Source organism: Nymphaea colorata, chromosome 3 (genome assembly GCF_008831285.2).
Source record: "Nymphaea colorata isolate Beijing-Zhang1983 chromosome 3, ASM883128v2, whole genome shotgun sequence".
In the NCBI taxonomy this organism is placed as follows: Eukaryota; Viridiplantae; Streptophyta; class Magnoliopsida; order Nymphaeales; family Nymphaeaceae; genus Nymphaea; species Nymphaea colorata.
The window spans coordinates 9,240,150-9,253,077 of NC_045140.1; positions in this window are offsets into that span (position 1 = coordinate 9,240,150).

Here is a 12,928-nt window from a genome sequence, read left to right on the forward strand (position 1 = left end):
GCATAGTGGGCTTTGCATATTTGATTGCAAGAAGCGTATTGGGCAAAGTTCTATCACAAAAAATATGTTTAACCTTGGGGTCTTTGAATTTCCAAGCCGAGCCCTAAGCAATCATGGTTTTTCAAAAATTGCTTGCTGGCTTGGAACCAAATCAAAGGGCTCACCTCTTGGAGGGGATGTGAAGTTCTTTGAAAATTGGGGTGGAGTTACCTTGGGCGCAACCCTAGGGAGAAGGAATAGAGGCCGTTTGAGTAGCATGCCAAGTGGATGATAAGGTAATTGATGGATTCTGATGCCTTTCTTGATCCGGAGTTCAACTACAACTTGCATATGCTTCAACTTTCTAAGCTGCAGCTCAGTAATACCCAGGATTCCCTCCTCTATGATGGACAACCGGCTCGAGGATTAAGGACTAGAGATCCATGAGAAATATGCCGTCATAAATACCTGGTTGGGACAAGGAGGGCATTAGTTTGAAACTCTGATGCGCATCCTAGAGGAAGATGGTTTACCTATCTTGGTGTCAATGACAGGTTTCATACGCTGGAGGACATACATCAAAGAAGGGGTATGACACTAGGTAATAGGTGTCCAGTTTGCTGTAGGAAAGAATCTAATAAAAAAAGAAAGGAACAACTGGATATGATAAACTTGAGACGCTCCGCTCTCGTTTGAGAAGCGCGCTTCCGCGTCTGCAACATGTAAAGGGAAAAGGTCTCAGCGTTTCCTGGCGTGGGATCTAGTGCCTACTCCCGCGCATAAAGTTAGCTGGTGGGTTGGAAAAGAATTGGGGGTCTCCAGTGTGGCGGCATTAGTAACAAAGGGTAACCTGAAAGAAGACGCGGCAAAGAAGCTGCGGAATGTGCCCATCATCAGAGTGCTTATGCCAAACACCGAAAGAAGGTATCGCAAGCGAAGTGTGAACACCACGTATCACTATGGTTCATACGGACCGACCAGAGATTTCTTCCACAAGATGAGCCATCAAAGCACAGCGCTAGGCCAATCGTTTTCACTCGACGCTTTTACATGAAAAGCGCTGAAAGAGAGAGTTCGAATTGGGGAAATCTTGATTGCCAAAGAATTGGGGAGAAGACGGAAGGAAAGAAGACGAACGAGTCTTCAAGATCCGCGATCAACTGAAACGTGCGATAAGGTACCTATCTCTCCCTCTCATCATTTAATTTGACGATGAAAAATTCTCCCGATGCTCCTACCCTAGGCGACGAAGTTCTCAAGAGAACTAAGAAGAAATTTAAACGTGCTCGGCCGCCATCTGACTTTGGCGATAGTTCATCTGATGTGGCTGCGGTAAGTGCTGATGGAGCGATGTTCGCCTCTGCCCCCTCTATGCAAGAAAGAATTGCTTCATATAAAGATAGTCTTACAGGACTCCCAATCGTCCAACTTGGACGGATTGGAATTTTGAGTCAAGTGATGATTTCTTGATTGATGAAACAGTGTTTGATACGGAGGAAACACTGGAACAGGACGACTGTGTTTCCTTTTCTGCTGAGGAAAAACGTGTAATGCGGCAGCCTTGGCATAATGCTCTTATTATTAAACTTTTGGGGAAGGTTTTGGGTTATAAAGCTCTGTCTTCTCGGATTAAACAATTATGGGTTGGCAATTATCGAATAGTTGATTTGGCCATTGATTATTTCTTGATTTAATTTGAAAAGGTGGACGATTACAAGCATGTTCTTGATGGTGGTCCTTGGATTATTGGTGGACACTATCTTACTGTGCGACAATGGACCTCTAATTTTTCTCCAGGTTCTGACAAGATTGTCAATTTGATTGCTTGGATACAATTTCCAGAATTACCATTGGAATATTATCACTCTATGGCTTTACGGCGTATAGCAGCAAAGGTCGGTCGGGTTGTTCATTTGGATGACACTACGACAAATGTTTTGAGGGGTCGTTTTGCTAGAGTTTGTGTCGAATTGGATTTGTCCAAACCTTTACGTCCTTCTCTTTGGCTGGGCAAGTTCCATCAAAGGGTAGAATATGAAGGTCTCCAACTTATATGTTTTCATTGTGGTCGTTTTGGCCATAAGAAGGAAGATTGTTCCATGATTATCAAGCAGGCTATTACAAATGAATCCAACAAGGAAGGTTTGTCGGGATCCATGGCTCCTGGAGCTGTTGCCTCCTCCCAACCTGTTGCATCCTCCTTTGGACCTTGGATGTTGGTCCAACGTAAATCTCGCAAACCTGTCAATGATAATGCTTACAAAGGCAAGCTAAAGTCTCGTAGTAATACTATGCATGATACTGGTAATAGATTTTCCTCTTTCAATACTGCCAAATTTGTGGATGGAGAGGATATTTCGGCTGCTTTATCAGCCGAAAAAATAGGAGGATTTAATATTGGTGCGAACACTATGGTGATAAAGGAGGGGCGTCCGAGAAGTGAAGTTGGTAATAAATTGCATACTAGAAAAGGGGTCTCTGTTAATTTAACCAACTCTGCTACAGGTACAGTTACACTTAAGAGCAAAGCGAACTGTGATGGATCTACAGATATGCAAGGCCCTTCACCCAGCTTTTCTTTTAAAGCTGGTACGTCTAAGCCTCGTGTGTTTGACCAACAACGTTTGGACTCTTTCATTGGCCATAATATTTCAGTTTCACCTTTGCATTTAGCGTCTTCCTCCTCCCATTGTGGCTCTCTTCCTAAGTTAGTGAGCTCCATTCTTTCATCGGATGTTGTCAATCATGTTTCGACGCTAACCGAAACGGATCCTGCATTACTTCCTCCTCCCAATCCTCCTTCGGATGAGTGTGGTGGGGTGACTATTGATAATTTGTGTACTACTCTACATGATGAACATTTGGTTCGTTCTGATGATGGACAAAAGAGTGGCATTGCTGATGTTTCTCTTGCCTTAATGCAAGAGTAGTGATAAAAATTATTAATTATCTTATTTTCTTCGCTGTCTGTGCTCTTTTGGAATTGTAGGGGTGCAGCGAATCCTGCATTTCATCGTAATGCTAAGGAATTGATTCGCATCCATCAGATTGAGGTAATGATTATAGTTGAGCCAAGAGTTAGTGCTACTAAGGCAGATGACATTATTCATAGGTTCAGTTTTGATGGACACACTAAAGTTGATGCTAGAGGTTTTTCATGAGGTATTTGGGTTATGTGGAAATCTTCTATTAGACATATTCGTGTTGTTGATAAGGATGATCAATTTATTTCTCTTCTTATTACTGATGGGAAAGGTTTCCAGTGGGTGCTCACAATTGTTTATGCTAGTCCTACTCATTCTATTAGGGAATTCTTTTGGAATTATCTGTATAATTATTCAGCTTTTGACAATATGCCGTGGCTTTTACTAGGGGGTTTTAATCAAATTTTGTTTGCTACTGAGAAACAAGGAGGTGCAGTAGAGTCTGTGCGTAGAATGCAACAATTTCATGATGTCATTGACCAACGACAGTTAATTTCACTTGATGCAGGTGGTTGTCCGTTTACTTGGACCAATAGGCAAGAACCGTCGTTCTTAATTAAGAAGAAACTTGATAGGGCCTTGTGCAATGGGGAGTGGCGACATTGTTTTTCTGATGCTTCTGTTTTGAATCTTCCTCGTGCTCATAGTGCTCATTGTCCTGTACTTGTTTCTTTAAAGTCGGTTAGGCTTATTAATCATGTTGCTTGTCCGTTTCGTTTTGAGATGGCTTGGCAATACCATTCTGATTTTGACATGGTTTTACATTCGTCTTGGAAGGATGATTTGTCTTTGCATGAATTGCTAACCTCACTTCAATTCACTTTCAAACAATGGAATCGTACTGTTTTTGGTAATATCTTTCATAGGAAACGACATTTATTAGCTAGACTTGGTGGTGTTCAACAAGCCTTGGAAACTAGGCCTCATCCTTTTTTGTATAACTTAGAAAAACAATTATCTGCTGATTATAATATTACTTTGGCACAAGAGGAGATGATATGGTTTCAGAAGTCCCGTTCGAATTGGGTGTAATTTGGTGATCGAAATACAAAGTTTTCTTACACCACCATGATTATTCGGAGAAATAGAAATAGAATTTGTCCTTGAAAGCAGATCATTGAGAATGGATTTTGGATCCTGACCTTATCAAGCAATTGGTTATTTCTTACTTTCATAAGGTATATTCTGCAGAACCTGTTGATAATAGTTTTGAGTCAAGTTGTCCTAAGACTAGTGTACCACCGGGGGATCAACAGGTGCTCAATTTGTCCCATGTTCCACAAGAAGATGAGATTTTTAAGACTTTAAAATCTATGGCTCCTTTCAAGGCACCTGGACCTGATGGTTTTCACGCTGGATTCTACATTGCCAATTGGGAAGTAGTTAAATCCTCTATTTGCAAATTTGTTCAAAATGCTTTCTTAACTGGCAATTTTGATGTTACTTTATGTCAAGTTTTTATTGTTCTCATTCCTAAAGTTGAAATCCCGGAATTAGTTTCTCAATTTCGGCCTATATCTCTGTGTAATGTTACTGTTAAGCTTCTTTCTAAATTGATTGTTAATAGGCTTCGACCTTTCTTAGGGAATTTAATTTCCCCAACTCAGAGTAGTTTTATTCCAGGAAGAGGAACTTCTGATAATATTATTGTGGTTCAAGAGGATCTTCATTCTCTTCGACATAAGAAAAGCAAATCTGGTGGTATGATACTGAAAATTGATCTGGAAAAGGCTTATGATTGAGTGGATTGGGACTTTCTCCGTTGGGTTCTTATGGATACTGGTTTGCCATCTGTGCTAGTATCTTTGATCATGTTTTGTGTTACTTCAACTGAAATGAATGTTCTTTGGAATGGAGAATTGACTAGTTATTTTAAACCTTCTAGAGGATTAAGACAGGGTGACCCTCTTTCACCTTATCTTTTTGTGTTATGTTTACAAAAACTTTCGGTTATTATTGATACTTCGATTTATGCTGGTGCTTGGAAACCTATTTCTCTGTCTCGAGGTGGTCCCTATTTGTCACATATTTTCTTTGCTGATGATTTGATTCTTATGGGTGAGGCTACAGTGGAGCAATGTAAGACTATGATGGACTGTCTTAATAAATTTTGCTCCTTCTCTGGACAGAAGGTGAATTTATCTAAATCTCTATTTTATACTTCCCCTAATGTTCATGAAGATGTTGTTCAAAGTATTCAAGAGAGCTCCCGTATGCATCACTGCACTGATCTGCGCCGTTATCTAGGGGTGCCACTACATACCAATCGTGTTAATAGAAATACTTATTCTCAACTTCTTGACAAGGTGTTAACACCCCAAATTTTTCCACATCAAAATTGAAGCAATGTGAAAATTTCACAAAAGAATTGTGAAAATTTGCAATTTCAAAGCCAATTTCGAATCTAAAGAACAATTAGATTCAAATCGTGAATTTAACCCGATACACGAATCCCAATGCAGGATTACGAGTCCAAATTCAATTGCAAATGTCATTTGAAATCCAAATCCAATTGCAAAATGCAAATTTTGACTTAGATCCAAGAATTGGATCTAATTCAGTCTAAAATGCTACGTGGGACCCACGTGTGGGCCCCACCTAGCCCGTGTGGTCAAGAGCCCTCCCCAGGGGCCATGCCCCCCTCCATGTCAAAAAAAAAATAATAAATAAATATTTTCTCTCAAATTAATTGAAGAAAAGTCATTTTCAAGAAGAAATAAAGGAGAAACCTAGGAAAAGAGAGACATTTATGTCTCTCTCTCTTCTTTAACCAGATCCTCCTTAAAGAAAAAAAATCATTTCCAAGGAAGCAATTACTAGACTGGTCAAACTCACCTAACCTACTTAATCCAAGTAGGTTTGACCCGGGTGCACTCAAATGTGGTGCCAATTCCAGCTAGGTTCGGTCACAATGGGCTCAACATAGTCAAAACGTAAGTCTGTCTCATGATCCAATTAATGGACGAAAATAGACTTTGACCGAACCAAACCCACTTTGACTAAACTCAGTCAAAGTACAATTTAGCTCAATTAAGAGCTTTCTTGACCCAAATTTATCAAATTACCTCAAATAAAGTCAAACTACTTGCAAATGAGCTTTGACTTTGGTCAATTGGTCGAAATTGATCAATTTGGACAATTTTGCCCTTCTGCGGTCAACTTAAGATTAAAAAGCCTAAAATGGTTTATGAAAGGCAAATAAACATTTGAATTTGTCAAATGCTTGAATCAAATACCAAATTTAAATTGAATTTCTCAAGTGAAAGTTTGATTCAGTTGAAATCCATTTTCAATCAAGTTTTGGACGAAAATACCCTTTTCGAACCAAATTTGATAAAATTTTTAAATTTTATTAAAATTTAAATTTAATTATCATAATTCAATGGCATTTGGAGCTTAGTAACTAGGTTTTAACCTTATAAGCTCGATTTCAAACAAAAAAAAAATAAATAGTATAAAATAAGGGCAAAACCCTGTGTAAGGGCATTTTCGTCCAAAATTTTGGTCAAAATGGTCACCTAGGTCTGAACCCAAGTTGACCAAACCTAGCCCAGCCCACCTAGCTCGTGGAAATGGGCTGAGAAATGGTCAATTAGAGCCTTTAAAGTCTATTTAACTCATTTTACAAGTCCCCAAGGTCTTAAGTAAGTTCCCAAGGTGAGTTAAGAAGGTGGTTGAACCCACCTCCTCCTCTATATAAACCTCCCCTTGGCCACTAAGGGGGAGGACGAAATTTTGGAGCATTCTATCAAATTGCTGCAGCCAAGGAGCTAGGAGGGAGAAGCCAAGGAAGAGAGAAGAGGTTCGTCCAAGCCCCCTTCCCCTTTTTCTCCCATTCTCTTCTTCACTTTCTTCTATTCTCCCCATTGATTTTGATAAGTTAGGGTGCTTAAGTGAACCCTTACTTAGGATTTTCGTGGTGAGAAGCCCTCTTTACCACTCCAAATTCCAGCAAGCAAGCTATTTCTTATTCTAGCTTTGCTAAGCTTGAATCCACGGTTGGATTCTTGCTTAGGATTGCTTGGGTTAGAAAACAAGTGAAGACGAAAGACAAACATCAAGACCGACCGCAAGGTAGGTGATCTTAACTCACTTCTCTTCTACTTTAGCTTATTGTTGATTTATTTTAATTCCAACAATTCGTGGGAGGGTTTATTTTCATTTGCTTACGGCTGGGAATGATGTCCAGCTAAGGGAAACCTACGCTTCAATGTACATGTTAATGCATAATGCATGCATATGTCGGTTTTTCTTAAATATGAACCCAAGTATCAAATTTCGAAATGGGCCCCAAGGCCACGTCCCTTTCAAAGGAACCAACTTAATACCATTTTGAACTCCCTACCATGAGAGAATCCCACGGTGAGAAAGTGATTTTGCTACATCACGTATGATGAAAATGCCTATAAGGGATGGATACGTTTTTATGAATGTGATCCACCCTTGCATGGCGAAATGATGGACGAATAAGCTTGAGTATTGTTTTATTTTCTTTCTTATTCACAGTCATTTTGATTCATGTCTTTCAATTTAATTAATCAAGGGTAGTAGGGAAGATTTGAAACAAGTTCTCAATCTTCCTACATAAAAGAACCCAGCCATGAATCATCATGATTCATGAGTCATGCGGTCCCTTGATAAAATTTCATTTTGAAAAGTAAGGTACGTATATGTATACATTGTTATATATGTACATATATGCATCCGATTTCTTGTCAAAAATTACATTCCTCCCTTAAAATCAGGTTGGAACATGTTTCCAAACCGGTCTTTAAGGAAATTGGCCATTTTTATTGATTTTTCTAGTGCAAGATTATAAATTACTTTCATTTCATTTTTACTTAATTTCAGCAAACCCATACGTAAGATGTATGTATGTTGTTGAAATCAGACCATGTTTTATAGGAATTGGTTTAAGAATATCAAAATTTACGTATTTGAAATACCAACCATCCTAGAATCATCCAAAGGAGTTGGTGATTTCATTACTACGAAATCTGGAATTTGAATAGATTTGAAAAACTCATTGTTTCTATCTAAGAAACAAGTCCTTATTGGAATCAATGTCCACAATTTTCAGCTATTTAAATCAACACAAGGTCTGATTTTTAGCTATTTTGAGACAAAAGTGGACGTCATCCATGTCTCCCATCCGTTTCAAAGATTGAACTTGACATCATTTATATATTTTCATCATTTTGATAATTTTATGTCAAGCCTCAAGCTTATGGACTACATCTCTAATTCATGTGCTTAATCATATAATGAGCACATATAGAGAAAGTCCTACATTTTAATCAATCTTCATGTATAGATTGTATGACGTGCAATACGGACTTTGAGAGATTATGAGGGAGTGAAGAATGTATGTTTCATATGAATGAATCTTGATGGATTATGAGAGAGAGAAGAATGAATGTTCCATATAGTTTCCATTCTCGTTTCATGCATTCACTTTCACTCAAAATCAATGGCACCACATGCACATTCTCAAGAAATTAAGTGATTCAAATTTAAGTTGCAAAAAGTGACCAAGTCATATTGCAATGAGAATTTGTAAACTTCACTTAACTTCAAAAGAAAACACAAGCAATGCATTCATAATCTTTTGGCCAAAGTGCATTTGAAAAACAACATGTTTTCTAACAATTTGGAGCCTATGTTCTTTCAAAAGAATGAATTCTACAAATCACATGATTTGACAAAAGAAGAGTTCAAAATCAATTTTTATCATAAGATGATCATCATCATCTAGAGTTCACAACAAAGAACTCAATTCCAAATCTTCAAAAATCCTCAAGAATTATGTGTTTCAAATAACACCAAAACAAAGGATTTTAAACCAACTTGAAAACCCCCAATATTCAAATTCATTTATTCAAAAAAATGAATTTCGGTTCTTGAATCCAAAACCTCAATGCATAAGCATATAGGACTTACATCAATAACTCGTATATGATCCAAATGATCTTTAGTCCTTGGTCTAATTACCCCTGTTAAAGGCGGCAGGAACGGTTGGACCTCGTACCGACGAGCGGATCCCTTTCTCTTGAAAATTTTCTCAAAACCCCAATTTTAAAAGAATTTTGCTGACTCGCATTTCGACCTTCTTGAAAAGGGAGTGGGGTGCGAACAGATGGCACACCCGGTGGGACCCGTCATTGTTTGTCTAAAGACTTATTTGGATCATATATGAGTTATTTTCACCAATGTCGGACATCAATTGCACAAAAAAAAAAAAAAAAAATTAAACTCACAAAAATGCATACCGACATCATGTAGTGTACATTGAGGAGATTTCATGAACCTCATTCATTTCAATTTATCCTACCCCTCCTCAATTTAAGGATTGTATGCAGCCCATGTATGCTCTCAAAATTTCAAATCTATCTCTTAGGAATGTATGCAATAGAGCCATCTATTTTGCATCTTCTCATGAATTTTGAAAAACAAATCCTTACCTATATCATATCCCGGTCATCATGTTGCCGGGCTATTTCTAGGACATTAGTCTAAGATATAGCCTTACAACTGGACCACCCAATTGGACTGAGAAGTCCCCCCATTAGTACCGAAACGGACAATAGTCCCGGTATATCGATGGGTGAACAAGGAGAAATGGAGAGCCCAAATCTAGAAAACCCTTGGAGGAGTCAATGCTAGTACTATAAATTAGAATCATTTACCCATTTATTTTCCATAGGTTCCAAGACCAATTTTCAAAATAATGCATATAGGCAAGAGTCCTAGGAATTGCATTATCAATTTTTCATTAACTGCTTGTTTGGACGCATGTGATGTTTTACTTTGCCCCTAAGTCCATGTCCAAACCCAATGTCAAAACTCTTCTCGAGTCTCTATTGGGTCAATTCATGTCAAAGTCTAATACCTTCTCTTGTCTAGATGGACTCAGAAAGTATCTTCCCATATGACCACATCCTATTCGGGTCATGTCAAGGCCGATCCGGACTTCGCATCATCCCAAGTGGAGTCTACCTACCTCAGTGGTATCTTTCATGGTACCCAACTTTTCGGTGTATGTTCCCGGATCACTTAGAGGATTGCGGTCTTGAAGAAGCAGTCAGTCTTGCCATACAGCCTATCAATGGCAATCTAATCCATGCAATTGCTGAAAGATGGAACCCAAGGACCAACACATTCTGGTTTCCATGGGGTGAAATGACAATCACTCTTGATGAGTTCTCCAACATTATGGGTTTGCCAGAACCAAAAGGTGACCCAAGAGGTCCAATTGAAGACCAGTTCCTTGTAAACCAAGGTCAAGTCAAAACTCTAGAAGTGATTCGTAAACTCACAGGGAAAAGGAGTTGGCATTTTCTAGAGAAAGATGGACATCAATATCTTCAACTACAAGAGCTTGGTGAAACATACTCCCAATTTGTCAACCCTGCGTCACTATCTAGAACTGTTGCAGACAAGTACAAAAACTCCATAGTGACTTGTACCGTGGGTCTTATCTTCTTCAATAATGAAGAACACATAATGGATTTCCGCATAGCTCGCCTCTTCAGAAAATGGGGGCATGTCCAAGTCCGTCACATTTCCATAGCAATGGCAGCCTTGGCATTCCTTTACAGAGGGTTGGCCAAATTTTCAATTGGAGATGCAGACTCGATAGAAGGATGTGTCTTTGCACTGCAAGCATGGTTCTACAAACATGTGGGGCCACAATCATGTCATTTTCAAAACACAGACGGTCAGTTATCTAGTATGGAGCACTACCGCAGAAAGATGGAGGAAGTTGATGACTCCACCATCATTTGGGACTTCTTTGATCGAGAGGTCATCAAGTCAAGATACACTTACAACCCAGTCAGAGGAAGTCTTCTATTGGGACCGTTTTTCATAATTGAATATCATCCGGAGCGTTGCCTCAGGCAATTCTCACTGCGTCAGAGGAAGGCATATCCAATTGAGTCGGAAGGAGCCATTGTGGAGTGTGAACTAGACACTGAAGAGTGGTCCGGGATATACACCTATGCCCAGCAACGTTGGGAATCATTTGCTCACTTGTATCTTGTCCTTGGTCCAGGAATGGGTCCCGAATATGTAAAATGGTGGGATGAAGTTCGCCCATCTATCCTTCTGTCCTAGATTGTCATGTCTAATTCATTGTCATTAAGCCAAAATTTGTCAAGTTTTGTCAAGTTATGTTAAACTTTGTCAAGTTTTGTCATTCTCATCTTTCTTTTAATATGTAATCAAAATTTGTCACCTCTCATCAATTCACATCCTAACATTTTCAATTTTTCTTCTTGCAAGGTGAACATCCGCTTTATGGTTGAAACCAGAAGCCAAAGCAGGAGAAGGAGTGAAATGGAGCTTGATCAACCTTTTATAGGAGACAGGGGAGAAGAATCCTCCTCAGAAACACCTCCCAAGCTGGAAATAAATGACCCAGAATTTGAGGAATACAGAAGATTTCGGAAATACATGATCATGTTCAATGAAGAACAAGCGCAGGCAGAAAAAGCCAAAAAGAAAGGGAAGAAAACAAGAAAGTACTCATCAAGCAGTTCAGACTCTTCTGAAGACGCTACAACAGAATCTAGTAGTGAGGAAGAACCGAAAACTCCCAAGAAAAAGAAGAAGGGAGAATCCTGGAAAACAAAAATCCAGGAAGTTGAAAAAAAGTTAAATGCAGTACAACTTAAAGGCAAGAACAAGAGGAATTTCACTTGCGAAGATTTCTATGAAAGCTTCGAAAATGACAAACACATAAAAAACTTGCCCAAGAAATTTATCAAATTTGATGGCCATGGAGACCCAAAGGCACATTTGGCCATGTTCTTTGCTGAATGCTACAAATTCCGCCACAATCATAGGGCCCTCTTTCGATGTTTCCCTAGAAGCCTAGAAGGAATTGCAGCACAATGGTATCGGGAACACATCAACCCAGTGGAATTGAAAAATTTTGACATGTTAATCAACCTTTTCATCGAAAGGTTCATTCAAAACGTTGAAACTGCACCAACGATCACCACATTATGCTATCTAAAACAGAGGCCAGGTGAAAAGGTGAGAGATTTTATTCAGAGGTGGAGGTCTTCTTGCAACAAGATGAGAGACCCAATCTCTCAATCCCATGCACTGGGATTGATCGTAAACAATTTGACACAACCATTAAGGAGCCTCATTTCCAATGCTCCAATCAAGTCTTTCATCGATCTCACTGAGAGGGCAGAATGCATTGAAGCAGGAATTGAGAATGGAGCTTTTGATGCTGTCATCCCGGTAAAAGTAAGGGAAGATACAAAAAAGAATAGCAGAAGTCAGAATGCTCCAGCCAACATTGTGGCCAACGCTGCAGCCTTCAAGAAAGAAAAGTCCGAATATCCTAAGAATAAAGGGGTAATGGACAAAGCTAGTGGCAGTAGTAGTGGCACCAAAAACAAACATCCTGGATGGGGGTACGATAGAAAATTTACCCCATTACAACAAAGTTATGAAGAGGTCATGCATATGCTAATCGAAAGAGGTACTCTGTTTCTCTCAAAAGTCTCCAACCCCCCACCAATGATGGGGAAAAACAAAGAGCAATTCTGCAAATTTCATCGCGCTCCAGGACATGATACAGAAGACTGCCTTGTACTTAAAATATTGTGCAAGATGCAGTTGACAAAGAAATAATCAAAGAGGTCAGTGAACAGCCGGACATTCTCAAGAATCCTTTTCCTAAACATGGCAAAGGAATAGTTTCGATGGTCAGATTTTCAACAGGTCGTCAAATTATGGTGACAAACAAAAGGGATACAGCGTCCCTGGATTTCTTTGGATTGCTTTTCAAACATGATAAAGGATCCATCAATGCACAAACCGGACTGGTTAAACAAGACCATCTGACAGAGATTGATCAGAAGTCACAAGTGTGCGACCCTGAACCATTGGAATCCATTTTCAATGAATTGGACCCCTTACCTGAAGTCAAGAAGGGAGGGTTTAGC